The sequence below is a fragment of the Lathyrus oleraceus genome, chromosome 1 (assembly GCF_024323335.1).
Source record: "Lathyrus oleraceus cultivar Zhongwan6 chromosome 1, CAAS_Psat_ZW6_1.0, whole genome shotgun sequence".
Classification (NCBI taxonomy): domain Eukaryota; kingdom Viridiplantae; phylum Streptophyta; class Magnoliopsida; order Fabales; family Fabaceae; genus Lathyrus; species Lathyrus oleraceus.
The window spans coordinates 301,686,833-301,701,017 of record NC_066579.1 but is presented as its reverse complement, the minus strand read 5'-3'; the positions used below and the strand labels follow the sequence as shown (position 1 = coordinate 301,701,017).

Below are 14,185 nucleotides of genomic sequence, written 5' to 3'. Positions count from 1 at the left end.
TGCTCCACCCGCAATCGAAGCGAACAACTTCGAACTTAAACCTTCGCTGTTGCAGGAAGTGCAACAGAATCAATTCTCTGGAAATCCTACCGAGGATCCAAACCTTCATTTATCCGTATTTGTCCAATACGCTGATACTGTTAAAGCTAATGGTGTCACTTCAGAGGCAATTCGACTTCGTCTCTTTCATTTCTCGTTAAGAGATAAAGCTAGAAGATGGCTTCAGTCTCTTCCTTCCAACTCAGTCACCACATGGAATAAATTGAAGAAAGTCTTTCTTGCCTGATATTTTCCTCCAAGCAAAACAACTATGTTGAGAGCCCAGATAAATGGATTTAAGCAGAAAGATAACGAGTCTCTTTTCGAAGCATGGGAAAGATACAAGGACATGATGAGACTTTGTCCAAACCATGGTTTAGAAGACTGGTTAGTAATTCACACCTTCTATAATGGTCTCTTGTACAACACAAGGTTAACAATAGACGCCGCCGTCGGTGGTGCGCTTATGGATAAACCTTATGCCGAAGCTTATCAACTTATCGAGAGCATGGCCCAAAATCATTATCAGTGGGGAAGCGACCGAACAATGGTAGAAAAACCTCAAACGAAAGGTGGCATGTACGAGATAAGTAGCCTCGATCATGTTAATGCAAAAGTGGATGCTCTTGCCTAGAAAATTGAATGTTTAAATGTATCACCTCCAGCCACCGTGGTTGCCGTAACTCAAAATTGTGAAGTCTGTGGAATTCAAGGTCACACTCCTACGGATTGCCAACTCCTAACAGGAGTCAAACAGAGCAGGTGAACTATGCTCAAGGAAATCCTTACTCGCATACCTATAACTCAAACTGGAAGAACCATCCCAATTTTTCATATAAAAGTAACAACACTTTATACGCACCAGGTCAAGCTCCCAGTCAAGCTCCAGCTATACCTCCTGGATATCAAAAGCCGACCCCATCTACACCGAACAATAACGTTCCTAGGAAATCCAATTTTGAAATCATGATGGAGAACTTCATAGCTTCTCAACAGCAAACCAATAAAGAGTTCTTAAACCAGAATGTACACACTAACGAACAGATTAAACAACTAGCAAGTAAAGTAGATGCCCTGGCTACCCATAACAAAATGCTGGAAACACAAATCTCGCAAGTAGCTTAACAACAAGCGCCTACTGCTGCCCCAACTGGTACATTCCCTGGACAGCCCCAACCTAATCTGAAAGGCCATGCTCATGCAATTATATTACGAAGTAGAACAGAGGTAGAAGGACCATCTGACCCAAGGATTGAGAACCAAAACTCTAAAAAGTCACCGAGGAAGAAGGTAAACCTAAGGAAAAGGAAGAGTGTAATAAAGAAACCGTAGAAAAAAAGAACCTTATGTACCTCCACCGCCTTACAAACCACCTATCCCTTACCCTCAAAGGCTAATTAAAACCAAAGACGCGGGCCAATTTAAAAATTTGTTGACCTACTGAAACAATTAAACGTCACAATTCCTTTTACAGAAGCTATCACACAAATGCCCTCATATGCTAAGTTCTTAAAAGAAATTTTATCTAATAAAAGGAAACTTGAAGATAGCGAAACCGTTACACTCACTGCTGAGTGTAGCGCAATAATCCAGAATATGCCTCCTAAACTTAAAGAGCCTGGTAGCTTTTCTATATCCTGTCATATAGGAAAATTTGTCATAGATAAAGCTTTATGCGATTTAGGAGCCGGTATCAGTGTTATGCCCTTGTCCATATGCAAGAAACTTGAAATGGGAGAATTAAGACCAACTAAAATGTCTGTGCAATTAGCAGATCGTTCCGTTAGATATCCCGTAGGAATTCTTGAAAACGTTCCCGTGCGCATAGGTCAATTCTACATTCCCACCGATTTTATAATTATGAACATAAGAGAAGATGAAGTTACCCCCGTTATATTGGGAAGACCCTTCTTAGCAACCGTCGGTGCTATCATAGACGTAAAACGAGGACGACTCACTTTCGAAGTAGGAGAAGAGAAAATTGAGTTTATTCTTTCCAACTTTTTGAAAGCACCTGCAATAGAAGACACATGCTACTTCATGGATATCATCGATGAATGCATAAAAGAAACAGAATTAGAAAGCGACGATTTGTCTGACTATCATGTAGAAGACAGACTGAACCAATGTTTAGCAATAACATCAGATCCTACGCAATGCCTCAAGAAACCAACCCTCGACCTGAAAACACTTCCCAAAAATCTGAGATATGAATTCCTAGACTTAGAACTTGAACGACCAGTGATAGTCAATGCAGACCTAGGAAAACTTGAAACCGAAAAACTCCTACATATCTTAAGAAAATATCCAACCGCACTAGGATACAACATCACCGATCTTAAAGGGATAAGTCCTTCCATTTGTATGCACCGCATCATGCTAGAAGAAGACTGTAAGACTTCTAGGGAACATCAGAGGAGACTAAACCCGACCCTGAGTGAGGTAGTGAAGAAGGAAGTAACGAAGTTATTAGAGGCAGGTATCATATATCCTATATCCGATAGCAAATGGGTTAGTCCTGTACACGTAGTACCAAATAAAGGAGGTATAACCGTGATCGAAAATGAAAAAGGAGAAACTATAACCAAACGAATCGAATCGGGATGGAGAATATGCATTGACTATAGGAAGCTAAACAAAGCAACCCGAAAAGATCATTTTCCTTTACCATTCATAGACCAGATGTTAGAACGACTAGCCAAGCATTCTCATTTCTGCTATCTGGACGGTTACTCAGGTTTCTTTCAAATACCAATTCATCCTGATGACCAAGAAAAGACAACATTCACATGTCCTTTTGATACCTTCGCTTATCGACGAATGCCGTTTGGCTTGTGCAATGCTCCTGCAACTTTCCAAGGGTGCATGATGGAAATATTCTCCGATTTTCTCGAAAACATCATGGAAGTCTTTATGGATGACTTTTCCGTATGCGGGCAAAGTTTCGAAGAATGTCTTGAAAACCTAGAAAGAGTTCTAGAACGATGTGTAAAAGTAAACCTAGTACTTAATTGGGAAAAATGTCACTTTATGGTACAAGAAGGGATTGTTTTAGGGCACATCATATCAAATAGAGGAATTGAAGTAGATAAAGCCAAAATAGAAGTAATCGAAAACCTTCAACCTCCGAAAACTGTGAGAGAAAAACGAAGCTTCTTAGGACATGCCGATTCTTACCGACGATTCATTAAAGATTTCTCTAAAATAACTAAACCTTTAACCGGATTATTAATGAAAGACGCTGAATTCATCTTCGACAATAAATGTCTAGAAGCATTTCAAACACTTAAACAAGCATTGATCTCCGCGCCCATAATGCAGACCCCGGATTGGAATGAACCCTTCGAAATAATGTGTGACGCAAGTGACTACGCCGTAGGCGCTGTTTTAGGACAACGAAAGGATAAAAAACTTCACATCATATATTATGCGAGTAGAACTCTAGATGAAGCGCAAATGAATTACGCCACGACCGAGAAAGAACTTTTAGCAGTAGTATTTGCACTAGATAAATTTCGTTCCTACTTGGTCGGAGCTAAAATAATCGTTTACACTGATCACGCTGCCATTAAGTACCTCTTAACGAAAAAGGACGTTAAACCTAGACTCCTAAGGTGGATCTTGTTGCTACAAGAATTTGATTTGGAAATCAAAGATAAAAAAGGAACTAAAAACGTAGTAGCAGATCACCTCTCTAGACTTGAAAACCTGGAACCGGAAAGAACATCGATCAACGATGATTTCTCTTACGATAAACTTATAGCTAATTTGGAAGAAAATAGAGCTGATGAATAGGTAGAGACCACCTTGGCTGTATGCATTACACCATGGTACGCTGATTTTGTCAATTATTTAGCCGCCGGAGTGGTTCCACTTGATTTATCCTACCAACAAAAGAAACGATTCTTCCATGACGTAAAACACTATTACTGGGACGACCCTTTACTTTTCAAAAGAGGCCCCGATGGTATTTTCCGTCGTTGTATACCTGAAGAAGAGGTAGAAAGTATAATCCAACATTGTCATTCCGCTCCTTATGGTGGACATGCAAGTACATCCAAAACCTGCTCTAAAATCCTACAAGCCGGTCTTTATTGGCCAAACATATGGAAGGATGTACATACCGCTGTCAAGAAATGCGATAGGTGTCAATGCATAGGAAACATATCTAGACGTGACGAGATGCCACAAAAACGCATTTTGGAAGTAGAAATTTTCGATGTGTGGGGAATAGATTTCATGGGACCTTTTCCACCTTCTTTCGGTAACAAGTACATACTCGTGGAGGTTGACTACGTATCAAAATGGATTGAGGCTATAGCTTCTCCAACAAACGACACACGAGTAGTAATTAAACTCTTTAAGAATATAATCTTTCCAAGATTTGGTGTCACAAGAATAGTCGTCAGTGACGGTGGATCTCATTTCATATCTAAGATACTCGAAAAATTATTGTTTAAGTATGGTTTAAAACATCGAGTAGCAACACCCTACCATCCTCAAACTAGTGGACAAGTGGAAGTGTCTAATAGAGAAATTAAACAGACATTGGAAAAAACAGTCGCTACATCGAGGAAAGACTGGTCATCAAAATTACCCGAAGCTTTATGGGCATATCGAACCGCTTACAAAACTCCCATAGGAACAACCCCATTTAAGATTATTTATGGTAAATCATGTCACCTCCCGGTGGAGTTAGAACATAAGGCCTATTGGGCTATTAAAAATTTAAATTTAAACTATAAGGCCGCCGGTGAAAAGCGAATTCTAGATATAAACGAATTAGAGGAACTTAGACAAGATGCATACGAAAATGCCAGAATCTACAAGGAAAGAACGAAAAAATGGCATGATAAACGTATATCAATGAAAACTTTCAAACAAGGCGATGTAGTCCTATTGTTTAACTCTAGACTTAAGTTATTCCCAGGAAAACTACGCTCTAGGTGGTCAGGCCCTTTCCAAGTCACTAATGTCTTTCCTAGTGGAGCTGTAGAAATTAAAGGAAAATCTATTGAATCATTTATCGTAAACGGGCAACGTCTAAAACATTATCATTATGCTGAAAACAATGAAGACTCGCAAGTCCTGCACTTAGACGTATTGTCTCCAAAATTAATAGATTAACATTTAATAGTTTTATGTCGAGCTTGCGACATTAAACAAAGCGCTTCGTGGGAGACAACCCACAATTTTTTATTTTTTTTCTTTGATTGTTCTTTTGATTTTATTCAGTTTTCATTCTTCATTTTCTTTATTTTATTAAATTTTTCTTCTTTTCTTCTTTCGGCATCTGGCCAAATCCTGACTAAATTATTGTTTTTCTTTTCTTTAGTTAACACTAACCTGATGGGACATATTGATCGCATGGGTATCAAATTCCGAGGGAGAGCTCAGAGACAAAAATTTGAAGAACTAGCTGAGAGAGAGATGCACCCAAGTTTTTATGCTGATGATTGTGCAATGACCGTTCTTGGGCTAAGAGATAGTGTCCTATATCTGCTGAGTCAAATAGGGTGGGAAACCACTCCTATTCGGAGACAATTTGTTACTTATCGGAGGCTAACTCTAGAATTCCTTAGCTCCCTGATTTATTTACCAAACCATGGAAAAGGAATAAACCGAGGTTTCATTCAATTCAGGATGTTCAATATGGAGTATCAGTATAACATTCAAGAATTTAATAACCTCTTAGGGTTCCCTACTTCTTTTGACACATTCACCATGAGCCAAGAAGACCTCTTTGAATATCGAGAGCTTGAGCATTTTTTGGGGAGTTTGACGGGAAATGACGACCCTGAGGAACATGAGTTTCTTTATGGAAACATACATAACCCAGCTTTTCGTTATTTCCACAAGATCCTAGCACACACTCTTTTTGGGAAAAGATCAAACATTACCACAGTATCACGTGATGAACTCTTCATAATATTTTGTGCTTCCCAGAACCGTCCAGTAAATGGCGCCACTTATATGTTGGCGAGTTTTGACCTCCTTATTCAAGATGACCATGCACCGATTCAAATAGGAGGATTGATAACTATGATTGCTAATGCTATTGGATTGCGCCAACCCATGCTTGATTTGAACCCTTTTTGTGGTATTCAGCCTACGAATATACTTTTCCTTTTCAACACTATGTTTATAGGAAACCTTGGACCTGAAGAGTTTGAACTATTAATTAACAACCAAGCTTTTTACCTATTCACCATGCCTAGTCCGATGACTAGTGTCCATAACCGAAATAATTGGCTCTACAACCTGGATGGAATACCTTCTCCTGTTAGATCTGTTGAAACCATCCAAGATTATGAGATTCTTGACAACCAGATTCCTTATGCTGAGTCTGATCCGCAGACACCAACTGGTTACCATGATGCTGCCTCTCCACCTCATCCTATCCCGTCCGCAGAATCGACAATATCTGATCTTAGACATCATATGCCCAGAACTGATTATAATACCGCTATTCAAGCTTTGATGTCAGAACAAGATGCCATTAGAGAAGAGTTAACTAAGATGGGACATGAATTTATGGAATACATGAGTAGAATGACAAATCAATTTCACGTGTTGCTACACCGTGTCAATTCCTTTGCTCCTCCGACGAGAGATTCTACAAGTGGCTAGAAGAATTGCAGTTAACTAGTTTTAGTCTTAGGAAATTTATAGTTTCGTTTGACATTATTTTTATCTTAGTATTTATTTTTCGCATGTTTTATTTTTCAGTCAAATATTATATTATGTTTATTTTTATGAAGCTATTGGCATTATTGGTTAAATTAAATTTTATTTTGATTTATGCACTGTCTAAAATTCCCAATGATGATATATATTGTATGCTACTACTTACATGGCTTATTAGAAAAAAAAATATACACTATGGTGTAGTAAAGTAGCATTCATGGCAATTCAAAAATAAAACAATAGCAAATATAACAAACAAAACTACTCCCTCCGTTCCTTTTTAAGTGTCACTTTTTTGATAAATTTGTGTTTCTTTTTAATTGTCACTTGTAGAATTCAAGGTAGTATTAAATGCACTTTTGTCAAAATTACCCCTATGTAATTATTACAGAGAGAGAAAAAGTAAAATGAATGTAAAATATAATTAAGGGTATTATAGGTAAAATGAGAATTATTGTTTAAAAAGTAAGAATAATAATTAGCTTTCTTGGTATGTGTAAAAAGTCAAAATGTGACACTTAAAAAGGAACGGAGGGAGTATAAAAAAAAAATTTTTTTTTTTATTAAAGCACCCACACATGCTGTCACGAGCGTAGTGACCGTTGCATGCTCAGAAGTGTGACGAGCGTCACACATACTGTCACGGTCGCCACGCAACCCATGACGCCCGTAACACACTCTGTCACGAGCATGACAGCGTGTTTCCTCGTAAACGTTGTTGACCGTTATGGTCATGACCGTTACTCCCTTCATCTCCCCATTCAACTCACCTCTTTACTCCATTCCACCCACATTCATCCCCATTAATTTTCTTCTCAACCACTACTCTTCCCAATTTCAAAACTCTTTCTATAAATACCTACAATACATTTCTTCCTACACCACATTATTCCAACAAACCATTCTATACAAATATATTTCATCCTCTTTTTCTTTTTTCTACCTACCGATCAATATGGCGGAGAACCAACATCAAGAAGTGCAATTCGGAAATATTATTTTCCGATCTGAAGATAGTAACTATGAACAGGAGCGGTTCGTTCGGTTCCAACAACGCGGTGTCATATCTACCAGGTACCCAGATTTAAATTGCTTACAAGAATTAGGATTACTTCAAGGTGTGCAATGACTGCTTAGGCTATCCGATTTAACTTTTCTGTGCATACAAAATCACCCAACATACCCATCACTCACCTTGGAGTTTTTAAGTTCTTATTCCTACACCACTCCACCCGGTGAGGACGAATACTTAATCGGTACCGCAAATTTCCGCATGTTCAACACTGAGTACTCACTATCTCAGGAACAGTTGAGTGCCATGCTACACTTTCCTGTAGGAGACCACGTCCACCCAAGAATCCCTCCAAACTCAGAGTGGAACATGAACGCATTCGACCTTTTTGGAAAAATATCCGGTGTGGAAACCACCAATTGGGATGCCTTACTTGCTTCACACATACACAACCCCACTATCCGGTATTTTATCCGTATTTTGCAAAACACCATCTTTGGAAGACCCAACAACAGCAAAGTCAACGCGAAAGAATTATTCTTCCTACACTGCATCTTTTCAGCCGATACAAAGGTAAACGCCGCCTCTTTCTTACTTCACCATATCCGTACCCTTTGTGCTCGAGGCCGTCAACCTTTTGTGATTGGAGGATTAATAACCACCATCGCACTCGTCTTAAATCTAGGGGACCGATTTCAGAATTTGCAATCTTTGCCACCCCTGTTTATGGATATAAGCTATTGTCGCTCCAGCCGCTTAATCAAAAATAGGGTAGGAGGGAAGTATTATCTTATGGTGAATAACCAAGAAGTCCCAAGCGTCGTTTTGTCCAACATTGCCCTCACCGATGTCACCAACCCCAACCGATTCATCTACGATTTAAATGCTCCCGAACCTACCGAGCCTATACAAGCAAACCCGCCCCCATACGAGTTTAATGAAATGGAGCAAGGTGATCAAGGTCCTGAACAACATTCGGTCCCGCATAATCCTTCCGATAATGTGGCTGGCCCATCCTCCCGACGTCGTCGAAGAAGAAGGCCTGCAACAAATGATGACATCATGGATGCTATTGAACATCAAGCACAACGGCTTGATGCCATGCATGCGCAGAATAACGAAGTAATGCAACTGATGCGCCAGATGCAACAACAACAAGAAGAGAGGAATGCAATAACCGACCAACGGTTCACTGACTTGCTTAACAGGTTTGATGATTTAGAAGTACGTCAACGATCACCGGGTCCGAGAACAAGAGGACGCAGGCAGAATTGAGTTTGGGTTCCATTTTTTTTCCTTTTCTTTCGTTTTTTTTAAACATTGGGGACAATGTTTCATTTAAGTGTAGGGGGGAAAACTTTGTTTCAGTTATGTCTATTTCCCTTTCAATATTTCCCTTTCAAGTATGTTATTTCCCTTTCATTAATAAAAAAAAAAAAAAATTTTAAGTCATGTCCCTATGTGAAATTTTTTATTATCTATTCCCCTCAATTTTCTTGAGCCATAACAAAATTCAACACACTCAATAAGCATAAAGGTTGCCTATTTTATAAAACTTGAGCGAAATTAAGACAAAATTATTACCGCCCCAACGCTCTAAAAACCTCAGCATGTTAGATCAGGCTAAGTACCTATTATACCAATTCCTTGAACTTTTAGTTTTATAGTAACCCCGAGTAGTTTATATGAGAAGTCGGCACCATCTTAATAGAAAACTACGTGGAGAGCCGATGAATACAAGTGAATGATTCCCAAAATAACATATTAAAAATCAGGAAATGCACTAATTAAGTTAGGTGATCCTTACCCGATCATTTAATCCAAAGGTTACGGACCCTACAACAACATGGTATGAACGTTCCATTGTGAGTTGGTTCAGCGGTCTCTGGTGCTGAACTTGGTAGGGCGGAGTACGGTCCAATCCCCCGCAATTTGTAATGGACTAAAAAAACGAAGTTATCCAACTTATGTACCAGAACTTCTAGCTAAAAGGGGATCAGAATCGCTAACCGGTTACTCCACTACGTATGCGAAAAGATAAAGGGCTTAATGTGATTTTGCTCGAATGAAAACGGGTGAAATAAGAGTAAAAGAACTAGGCTGAGCTATAATAGCATGACTCGAACTGGTTTGCATAAGGTGAGGTTATCTAGTGTTGTTACAGTGATTTTTGATGTCAAGATTAAGCTCAGGTTATTTCTAAACGAGATTTACTTGCAACCTATTACGAATTGATGTGTGTTTGGAAATTTCATCCGGCTAATATTTTAAATCGATTTCTACATTGTATCTTGCTTGAGGACAAGCAAAAGTCTAAGTGTGGGGGAGTTTGATAACATGAAACTATATCACATTTTTGGACTTGATTTAATTAAATTATATCGTTATTTGATTCAATTTATTTTATATTATTCGATATTACTTGATATTTTCTTATTATTTATTTCAGGTATCATTATTTAAAGCATGGGTGAAAAAGAAAGAAAAGGGGTGCAAAAAGAGGATTTTCTAGGAAAAGCATCTCACCAAAGCCCAACCCACGTTTGGAACAAGGAAAATGGCTGTGACGACCGCCACACTCACGTGCCGAGCGTCACGCCCCTTTACCTAGTGTTACGACCGTAACACATGGTGTGACGGACGTCACACACCCCACTCCTATATTTTGGCATTGACGTGCGTAACAGAATGACGTTCTCCCCTATTTTTCCTCTTGACTCGTTGACACTTTGGAACCCTACTGAAGATACTTTTGAGAAAACGGTTATTTTATGGATGAATATAAATAGACCTCAAAAGATCCAATTGAGACATCTCTACTCCGTGCAATATTTTTCCAGCTTTCAAATTTTCCAGCATTCTAATTTCCAAGCATTTTATTTTATTTTCTTTTCTAGTTTAGTTTCCTAAGCATTCAATTCATTTTCTCACGATAGTTTCTACACCGGAAACTATTATGTAATTTTTACTGGATCTAACCTTACGTCAGATCATAGTATTTTATTTCCTTGTTTTTACTTTCCTGTCTGATCGAGAATTGCAAAGAACAAATCCAACCGACTTGTGGTGGGGTGTTCGAGCATCGAAGCTAGAAGATAAAACCAAGATTTCTAGTAATTTTCCAGGTTCATTAATTAATTGAGTTATTATTTTAATTTACATATGCTCTGTGCTGCTGTTTATATTTATTGTTTGTTTGATATGACCGTATTTATGCATGATTATTGTTTATGTGTGTTTAGCATGTCCGGCTAATTAATTTAGATATCGGTATGTAAAGTAAGCGGAATAAAGGAATCAAAACTGAGTTGGTTTAAATTTATTTCAAAATATAGTCACTCTTTTTCTGGTCTCAATTTACAGAGTTAATACCAAAGTTTTTGTACGAGAGTAAAAGACATAAATAAGTTAAAATCAATAGAACGACGGTTTGAGCTTTTAACTGGACAGTGTAAATTGAACATTAACTTTAAATCAGGGCGAAAGCAATTTTTAAGGTTAATTGAATTCTAATTATTTTCAAAAATTATTTTTAAAAGTTAAATGTGAGGACGAGAGTTAAGCATTTAAGTTTAATCATATAATCTAAGTCAACAGAGCGAGAGTTTGAGACGAGGGTGTTTAAACGGTTAGTATTTTCTCAAAAAGAGTTTATATAGATTTTATTGTTTTCAAAAAGTGATTTTAGATTTAACGAAATAGTGAGAGCGTACGTTAATGTAAAGTCATAGTCTGATTCAACAGAGCGAGAGTTTGAGGAAAAGACTTTTAATTGTTAGTGTCTACTGAAAATACTTATTTTAAAATTAAGAAAAAGACCAACGAAGATTTGATTCCCTAATTACGACAAACTACATATCGATATCCGTGTTATTTGATATTTAGTCTAGATCCAAATTTAGTTTTACTTTTTCCCCCTAATCATCAAAGTATCATCCGCCTTAGCTTTACGCAGTAACCCTAGAAAAACGGTATATCGATTCATTAAGTCCCTGTGGGATCGATATCTTTTAAAACTACGCGATTAGACTGTGCACTTGCAGTTAGTACCCCGATAGACTCATAAAGTCGCGATCAAGTTTTTGGCGCCGTTGCCGGGGACTTTTATTTAGTCGATATCATAACTCTTCTGTTACGCTATAGAGACTAAGGCTATTTTTATTTTTCCCCTTCTTTTTCGTTGATTTGTATGCCACACACTCGCTCACAAGGCGAACCGTACTACTTACGAATCAACGACGTTGAACTATATCTCCTATTATTACGACGAATTCGGGAGTATCGTGCTACAAACAATCTTCCTCCAATCGAAATTCCTGATCTCAAAAATCTCCTTCCTTCGACGATACCAGCGATTGCCGAACCAGCTCGTGCTCTTCGAGATTACGCTGCTCCATCGCAAGATGAGCCGCATTCGAGTATTTCTCCACCCGCAATCGAAGCGAACAACTTCGAACTTAAACCTTTGCTGTTGCAGGCAGTGCAACCGAATCAATTCTCTGGAAATCCTACCGAGGATCCAAACCTTCATTTATCCGTATTTGTCCAATACGCTGATACTGTTAAAGCTAATGGTGTCACTTCAGAGGCAATTCGACTTCGTCTCTTTCCTTTCTCGTTAAGAGATAAAGCTAGAAGATGGCTTCAGTCTCTTCCTTCCAACTCAGTCACCACATGGAATGAATTGAAGAAAGTCTTTCTTGTCCGATATTTTCCTCCAAGCAAAACAGCTATGTTGAGAACCCAGATAAATGGATTTAAGCAGAAAGATAACGAGTCTCTTTTCGAAGCATGGGAAAGATACTAGGACATGATGAGACTTTGTCCACACCATGGTTTAGAAGACTGGTTAGTAATTCACACCTTCTATAATGGTCTCTTGTACAACAAAAGGTTAACAATAGACGCCGCCGCCGGTGGTGCCCTTATGGATAAACCTTATGCCGACGCTTATCAACTTATCGAGAGCATGGCCCAAAATCATTATCAATGGGGAAGCGACCGAACAATGGTAGAAAAACCTCAAACCAAAGGTGGCATGTACGAGATAAGTAGCCTCGATCATGTTAATGCAAAAGTGGATGCTCTTGCCCAGAAAATTGAAAGTTTAAATGTATCACCTCCAGCCACCGTGGTTGCCGTAACTCAAAATTGCGAAGTCTGTGGAATTCAAGGTCACACTCCTACGGATTGCCAACTCCTAACAGGAATTCAAACAGAGCAGGTGAACTATGCTCAAGGAAATCCTTACTCGCATACCTATAACTCAAACTGGAAGAACCATCCCAATTTTTCATATAAAAGTAACAACGCTTTATACGCACCAGGTCAAGCTCCCAGTCAAGCTCCAGCTAGACCTCCTGGATATCAAAAGCCGACCCCATCTACACCTAACAATAACGTTCCTAGGAAATCCAATTTGGAAATCATGATGGAGAACTTCATAGGTTCTCAACAGCAAACCAATAAAGAGTTCTTAAACCAGAATGTACACACTAACGAACAGATTAAACAACTAGCAAGTAAAGTAGATGCCCTGGCTACCCATAACAAAATGCTGGAAACACAAATCTCGCAAGTAGCTCAACAACAAGCGCCTACTGCTGCCCCAACTGGTACATTCCCTGGACAGCCCCAACCTAATCTGAAAGGCCATGCTCATGCAATTATATTACGAAGTAGAACAGAGGTAGAAGGACCATCTGACCCAAGGATTGAGAACCAAAACTCTAAAAAGTCAACCGAGGAAGAAGGTAAACCTAAGGAAAAGGAAGAGTGTAATAAAGAAACCGTAGAAAAAAAAGAACCTTATGTACCTCCACCGCCTTACAAACCACCTATCCCTTACCCTCAAAGGCTAATTAAAACCAAAGACGCGGGCCAATTTAAAAAATTTGTTGACCTACTGAAACAATTAAACGTTACAATTCCTTTTACAGAAGCTATCACACAAATGCCCTCATATGCTAAGTTCTTAAAAGAAATTTTATCTAATAAAAGGAAACTTGAAGATAGCGAAACCGTTACACTCACTGCTGAGTGTAGCGCAATAATCCAGAATATGCCTCCTAAACTTAAAGAGCCTGGTAGCTTTTCTATATCCTGTCATATAGGAAAATTTGTCATAGATAAAGCTTTATGCGATTTAGGAGCCGGTATCAGTGTTATGCCCTTGTCCATATGCAAGAAACTTGAAATGGGAGAATTAAGACCAACTAAAATGTCTGTGCAATTAGCAGATCGTTCCGTTAGATATCCCGTAGGAATTCTTGAAAACGTTCCCGTGCGCATAGGTCAATTCTACATTCCCACCGATTTTATAATTATGAACATAAGAGAAGATGAAGTTACCCCCGTTATATTGGGAAGACCCTTCTTAGCAACCGCCGGTGCTATCATAGACGTAAAACGAGGACGACTCACTTTCGAAGTAGGAGAAGAGAAAAT

The 14,185-nt window shown here is 38.7% G+C and overlaps 2 non-coding genes across 2 annotated transcripts; both read right to left on the bottom strand.

Annotated features, from left to right (window-relative positions):
• Positions 1–310: 310 nt before the first annotated feature.
• Positions 311–417, bottom strand: LOC127116513 (small nucleolar RNA R71). Its single transcript, XR_007801343.1, has one exon. It is a non-coding gene; the product is annotated as a small nucleolar RNA R71 (small nucleolar RNA).
• A 12,053-nt stretch (positions 418–12,470) lies between these two features.
• On the bottom strand, positions 12,471–12,577 carry LOC127115991 (small nucleolar RNA R71). The gene has a single exon (XR_007800984.1). It is a non-coding gene; the product is annotated as a small nucleolar RNA R71 (small nucleolar RNA).
• Positions 12,578–14,185: the final 1,608 nt, after the last annotated feature.